Source organism: Equus przewalskii, chromosome 16 (genome assembly GCF_037783145.1).
Source record: "Equus przewalskii isolate Varuska chromosome 16, EquPr2, whole genome shotgun sequence".
NCBI classification, from domain to species: Eukaryota; Metazoa; Chordata; class Mammalia; order Perissodactyla; family Equidae; genus Equus; species Equus przewalskii.
Genome location: NC_091846.1, coordinates 15,707,349 through 15,715,037, shown reverse-complemented (window position 1 = coordinate 15,715,037; position 7,689 = coordinate 15,707,349). Strand labels below are relative to the sequence as shown.

Here is a 7,689-nt window from a genome sequence, read left to right as displayed (position 1 = left end):
TAGCCCAGTTTTTCATTTTTTCAAGTGTATATATTACAGGAGATTTGACAGAGAAACAAATGCCTAAAAAATAAAATTTCCACTTTTGGTGTTTGTAGACCCATAAATTAAAATTTTCATCCTGTGTAGAATATATCTTTCTGATAATTTATGAAACACCTGTTACTCAGATTTAGAGTTCTTTGTGTATCAACGTCATATTCACACAAACCAAATGTCCCAGTTAATCCTTTTTTCTCAATACTCTATACCAGAGGTTCACAAGTCATGCTCCCCACCTGTTTTTGTAAATAAAGTTTTACTGGAACAAAGCCACACCTATTCTTTTATATATTTTCTATGGCTGCTTTTGAGCAAAGTTTGATAGATGCAACAGAGACTTTATGGTCCACAAAGCCTAAACTATTTACTATCTAGCACTTGAACAAAAAGTTTGCCTAACGCTGTTCTATACCCCATCTACCTTTCTTTACCTTCCCAATTTTACTCTCATTTCCTACTGAAATACATATTTCTAATGTCTTCCTTATTATAAACTCTGATGTTCATTCATTGTACTCTCAGTATTTAGCTTGGAAAAGACTTTTAGTAGACTGTAGTTGTTCACAAAGAAATATGAATTGCTGCTAGCTTTCATAATGTAAGCCTTACTCTTTATCCTCTGCTTCTTTTACATTTACTCAAGTTGCGCTTCCCCAGTGTAGCCATATAGGCTGTGCAGGTTGTTCACTACACAAAAGGGACCAGCAAAGGGGAGGAGCTAAGGCTGAACACAGCTTGTGCACCACCTGACAAGCCATAGCTTTTGACACAGGGCCACATCCCCCCACAGGAAAGGGCACCTTTATTCTAAATTTCCTGAAGGTCTCTGCTGCTCACTAAGCTGTTCACCCACATGGTTGCTTGTGCCCATGTGCAAAAAGGTGTCATCTGGTCTAGCAAACCCTATGTCCCCCAATGTTTTTCATCAGATCTCTGATAGGAACCTAGAAAACGTAAGTGAAATTCCTAATATCATTCTGTATGTCCCACTTTCCACATAACTTAGCTCTGGGATCACAGACAGATCCTTAGAAATTTATAGTGATGAAGTAGGAGGTAGATGTTGAGAGAGAAGACAAAGGTAGCCTGATAAACAGAATGTATTTATCATGTATGTTGGGGGTATGAGAAGGTTCTTAATAAGAGAGGAAAACAAGGAAAGAGACTTTGAAGTTGTATAAATCACTTACATCCTGGACCAGTCTCCCTGTGAAATTTATAAATTTCTAGGGTTAATTATTTACTGAAAAAGAAAACAAAGAGGAAAGAAATCAGTTAATTTCTCAAGGGAGGTGAGGTAGTATTGGTGGAAAGAAATGACCTAGGAGAAAAGATGTTGGAAAAGTAGATAAAATAATGGTTAAAAGGAGGAAAATAGGTTCTAATGGGAAATTAGGATCAGAAAAGGTCAAGGATGAGAATTAAAAGGTAGGAAGCTTGACCTTGGCCGGTTAGCTCAGTTGGTTAGAGCGTGCTGCTAATAATGCCAAGGTCACAGGTTCGATCCCCGTACAGGCCAAGTTCACTTGATACTTGGGGCTAGCCCGGTGGCGCAGCGTTTAGGTGCGCACATTCCACTTCGGTGGCCTGGAGTTCACCAGTTCCGACCCCAGGTGCAGACATGGCACTGCTTGGCAAGCCATGCTGTGGTAGGCATCCCACATATAAAGGAGAGGAAGATGGGCATGGATGTTAGCTCAGGCAGTCTTCCTCAGCAAAAAAAGAGTAGGATTGGTGGCAGTTAGCTCAGGACTAATCTTCCTCAAAAAAATAAATAAATAAAAGGTACGAAGATTGGACATGAAAAGAAGGGCCTGGATAAAGGGCATGAGAAGAGGTTTTAAAATGAGAAATCTGGATGGTGTCAAGATGCCAGCGTAAGTGGACTCTGAACTCACCTCCTCCCATGGACACAACAAACTTACAACTACTCTGGGAACAATTACCCCTGGGAGAGAACTGAAAACTGGATAAAAATAACCCCCACAACAAGGGACAGTCCTGAAGGAGATGGAAGGCATAAATTCCTCTCCAGAGAGAAAAACAGCCACCTTCACAAGCCACAGTGCTTCAGGGCCAGGCAGGAGCAATCCTAAGGTATGCAGCCTTCCCTGGAGGAGTGCAGGACCTGAGTGGGGGAGAATTACCAAAATAAGCATCCTTTGGACTCAGCACAACCAAGATGAGTGTTATAATATCAGGCTTTGCTGCCTACTGACAACAACAGGGAATACCCCCAGAAAAGCTATCAGACATAAGGGGGGAAAAGCCTGCTCTTAAAGGGCCCATGCACAAGTTCACCCACTTCAGAAAACAACCTAAAATCACCAGAAAGAAAGGTACACAGTCCTTTGGTGAAAAGAGACTCACTTGATAGGCTCTGGGCACATCTCAATGAGAGGTGAGACCTCTACAGGCTGGGACCACCTCCCCAGGGACTGAGACATTGGCAGCAGCCATTATTGTGACCTAGTATATGTGTGCTGACACAGACACTGACAAACACCATTAGATTTCTTCACCTGCACTGTTAGTGCAGGGGTCTGCCCACCCACGAGAGCACCAACTTAATCCAGTTCAGCCAAAGCAGGTAGCCCACCCTAGGGACTGGCCAAACCCAAAAGAAAGTTCTCAGGAAACTTGTGGGCCTGCATAGTCATGGCGTGTGGGACCTCTGTGGGGTGAGTGCATCTGCCACGACATGGCAAGGAGTACATAAGGGACAGGGCATGCAGAGGGGTGGGCCTGTATTGGCAGAGTGTGTGGGGCCTCTGCTGCAGGGAGGGTGGGTCCACTTCAGTGAGTTGGAGTATGCACACAGGGCAGGACTGCATTGAAGGGGTATGTGGGCCTGCAAGTGATGGAGCTTGTCAGCGTAGCAGGCTCGTGCATCTCAAACAGCCATATAGGGGATCAGCCCCACATTACAATGATTGAAACAATGGTGTACTGACATGCCTGGGGCTGGTTCCACCCAGCTGCACTACTGGGAGAGCAGACAACAGCCTTGCAGGCCAGAGGCCTACAGTTATTGTAAGCACATGAACCTAGAGCCAGGCTCACTGGGAGCCTACTCACTTAACAGAAGAACTGTGGCAGGAATGTGCTATTAGACCTTGCAGCCAACTGTGCTGGGGCTCCCCATGTCCAATAAAGTGGCTACAGGAACCGTAGCAGCCACACACAGCTGAGCATTATAAAAAGCCAATCAGGGGGACAGTCTAGGCTCCTCACTCACCTGAAGCAAGAGGAACCCTGCCACAACAGAAGAACACACATAGCCCACACAGGGGACACTCCTGGAACATTTGCAAATGGTGACAAGAGGGAAACACACTGCTGAGCCTTGAAAACCATCTCTTACATAAGGCCACCTCTCCAAGATTGGAAGACATGACTAATCTACCTAATACATGGATATAGGCACAGGGAAAGAGGCAAAATGAGGAGATAAAGGAGTATCTTCCAAATAAGGGAACAGACAAATCCTCTGGAAAAGAACTAAATGAAACAGAGATAAACAATGTACCTGATAAAGAGTACAAACTAATAGTCATATGGATGTTCACTGATCTTGGGAGAAGAATGGATAAATTCAGTGAGAAATTCCACAAAGAATTGCAAAATATAAAAGAGAACCAATCCTAAATGAAGAACACAATAAGGGAAATGTAAAATTCACTAGAGGGAATCAAGAGAGGAGTAGATGATACAAAAGAATGGATTAGCAAGTTGGACAGAAAACTAGAGGAAATCACCCAAGCTGAACAGATAAACGAAAAAAGAATTAAAAAGAATGAGGACAGTAAAAGAGACCTCTGGGACAATATCAAGCACACTAACACCTGTATTATAGCTGTCCCAGAAGAGAAGAGACAAAGGGGCAGAGACTCTATAATAGAAGAAATAATAGCTGAAAACTTTTCTAACCTAAGGAAAGAAACAGACATCCAGATACAGGAAGCACAGAGAGCACCAAACAAGATGAACCCAAAGGGGCCCACACCAAAATGCATTTTAATTAAAATGTCAAGGATTAAAGATAAAGAGAGAATCCTAAAAGCTACAAGAGAAAGGGACAAAGTTACATACAAAGGAAATCCCATAAGGCTATGAGGTGACTTCTCAGAAGAAACCTTACAGGCTAGAAGTGAGAGGGAATAGCACAATATATTTAGAGAGCTGAAAGGAAAAAACCTACAGCCAAGAATACTCTAACCAGCAATGTTAACATTCAGAATCGAAGGAGAGATAAAGAGTTTTTCAGACAAGCAAACTCTAAAGGAGTTTATCACCAAGAAACCAGCCTTACAAGAAACGCTAAAGGGACTTACTTAAGTGGAAAAGTGAAGATCACAAATAGGAACAAGAAAAACACACACAAAAAAAACCAACAAAATCACTAGTAAAGGCAAAAATACAGTAAAGGTAGCAGATCAACCACCTATGAAGCTAATATGAAGGCCAAAAGAAAAAAGTACTAAAATTATCTATTTCCATCATAAAAGGGTAACACATACAAATGCAGAAAAAAAGAGGTTAGATATGATACCAAAAACATAATTGTAGGTGGAGGGAGTGAAAGAGTAGAGCTTTTAGCAAGAGGTCAAACTAAAAAGACCATCAATTTAATATAGATAGCTATATTCGTAGGTTATTATATATGAACTTCATGTGAATCACAAACCAGAAACTGATAATAAATTAAACAAAATTAAGAGAAAGGAAGAGAAAAATAGTACTAAAGAAAGCCATCAAATGACAAGGGAAAAGAGCAAGAGAAGAACAAATGAACAGAGAATAACTACTAAAACACCCAGAAATAAAGTGGCAAAATGCCAATAAGTACATTCTTATCAATAGCTACTTTAAATGTCAATGGACTAAATGCTATGATCAAAAGACATAGGGTGGCTGATTGGATAAAAAAAATAAGACCCATACACATGCTGCATACAAGAGACACACTTGAGACCTAAGGACACTAACAAACTGAAAATAAAGGGACAGAGAAAAGATACTCCATGCAAATAGAAATGAAAAGAAAGCTGGAGTAGCTGTATTTATATCAGAATAAATAGACTTTAAAACAAAAACTGCAACAAGAGACAAAGATGGGCACTACATAATGATAAAGGAGCAATCCAACAAGAGGATATAACACTTATAAATATCTATGCACCCAACATAAGAGCACCTAAATATATAAAGCAATTATTAACAGACATAAAAGGAGAAATCAACAGTAACACAATAATAATAGGGGACTTTGACTCTCCACGTACAGCAATGTATAGATCATCCAAACAGAAGATCAATAAGGAAATATTGGCCTTAAATGACACATTAGACCAGATGGACTTAGTAGATATACACAGAACATTCCATCCAAAAAGCACAGAATACACATTCTTTTCAAATGCACATGGAACATTCTCCAGGATAGATTACATATTAGGTCACAAGGCAAGTCTCAATAAATTTAAGAAGACTGAAATAATATGAAGCATCTATTCTGACCACAGTGGTATGAAACTAGAAATCAGCTACAGGAAGAAAACTAGAAAAGACACAAATATTTGGAGATTAAACAAAATGCTACTGAACAATGATTGGGTCATTGAAGAAATCAAAGGAGAAATCAAAAAGTACCTGGAGAAAATTAAAGTGAAAATATGGCATGCCAAAATCTATGGGATACAGCAAAAGCGGTTCTAAGAGGGAAGTTCATAGCAATTCAGCACTAACTCAACAAAAAAGGAAAAATCCCAAATAAACAATCTAACAGTGCACCTAAGGAAACCGGAAAAAGAAGAACAAAGCCCAAAGTCAGTACAAGGAAGGAAATAATAAAGATCAGAGCAGAAATAAATGAAATAGACACTAAAAATAATAGAAAAAAATCAATGAAACTAAGAGCTGGTTCTTTGCAAAGATAAACAAAATTGACAAACCTTTAGCTAGACTCACCAAGAAAAAAGGGAGAAGGCTCATATCAATAAAATCAGAAAGAAAAGAGGAGAAATTACAACAGGCACCTCAGAAATACAAAAGGTTATAAGAAAATACTACAAAAAGCTATACGTCAACAAATTGAATAATCTAGAAGAAACGGATAAATTCTTAGAATTATACAACCTCCAAAACTGAATCAAAAAGAAACAGAGAATTTGAATAGACTAATCATCAGTAAAGGGACTGAAACTAATCAAAAACTTCCCAAAAAATAAAAGTCCATTACCAGATGGCTTCCCTGGTGAATTCTACCAAACATTCAAAGAAGCCTTCATACTTAACCTTCTCAAAATCTTCCCGAAAATTTAAGAGGAGGGGAACCTTCCCAACACATTCTACGAGGGCCAACATTACCCTGATATCAATACCAGAGAAGGACAACACACAAAAAAAGAAAATTTCAGGCTAATATCACTTATTAACATTGATGCAAAATTCCTCAACAAAATACTAGCAACTCGAATACAACAATATGTTAAAAAGATCATACTCCACGATCAAGTGGGATTTATTCCAGGAATGCACGGATGGTCAACATGCACAAATCAATCAACATGATACATGACATTAACAAAATGAAGAATAAAAATCACATGATCATCTCAATAGATGCAGAGAAAGCATTTGACAAGATACAGCATCCATTTATGATAAAAACTCTGAATAAAACAGGTATAGAAGGAAAGTACCTCAACATAGTAAAGGTCATTTATGACAAACCCACAGATAACATCATGCTCCATGAAGAAAAGCTGAAAGCTATCCCTCTATGAACAGGAACCAGACAAGGATGCCCATTTTCACCACTCTTATTTAACATAGTATTGGAAGTCCTAGCCAGAGCAATCAGGCAAGAAAAATAAATAAAATGTATCCAAATTGGAAAGGAAGAAGTGAAACTGTCACTATTTACACACGACATGGTTTTATATGTAGAAAATCCTAACGAATCCTCCAAAAAGCTTTGAGAAATAATAAATGATTACAGTAAAGTCAGCAAAATCAACATACAAAAATCAGTTGTGTTTCTATACGCCAACAACAAAGTCACAGAAAGAGACATCAAGAATACAACCCCATTTATAATTGCAACAAAAAGAATAAAACACCTAGGAAAAAATTTAACCAAAGAGGTGAAAGACCTGTACCCTGAAAATTATAAAACATTGTTGAAATAAATTGAAAAAGACGCACAAAAAATGGAAAGATATTCAGTGTTCTTGGATGGGAAGAATTAACATAGTTAAAATGTCCATACTTCCTAAAGCAATCTACAGATTCAATGCATCCCTATCAAAGTTCCAATGACATTTTTGACAGAAAGAGAACAAATAATCCTAAAATTTATATGGAACAATGAAAGACCCCAAATAGCCAAAGGAATCTTGAGAAAAAAGAACAAAACTGGAGGCATCACAATCCCTGACTTCAAAATATACTACAAAGCTATAGTAATCCAAACAGCATGGTATTGGCACAAAAACTGACACACCGATGAACAGAACAGAATCAGGAGCCCAAAAAGAAACCTACATACCTATGGACAGGTAATTTTCAACAAGGGAGCCAAGAACATACAACAGAGAAAGGAAAGTCTCTCCAATAAACGGTGTTGGGAAAACTGGACAGCCA

The 7,689-nt window shown here is 38.9% G+C and overlaps 1 non-coding gene across 1 annotated transcript; it reads left to right on the top strand.

The window, feature by feature from the left end:
* Positions 1–1,487: 1,487 nt before the first annotated feature.
* TRNAI-AAU (transfer RNA isoleucine (anticodon AAU)) lies at positions 1,488–1,561 on the top strand. Its single transcript has one exon. It is a non-coding gene; the product is annotated as a tRNA-Ile (tRNA).
* The last annotated feature ends 6,128 nt before the right edge of the window (positions 1,562–7,689 follow it).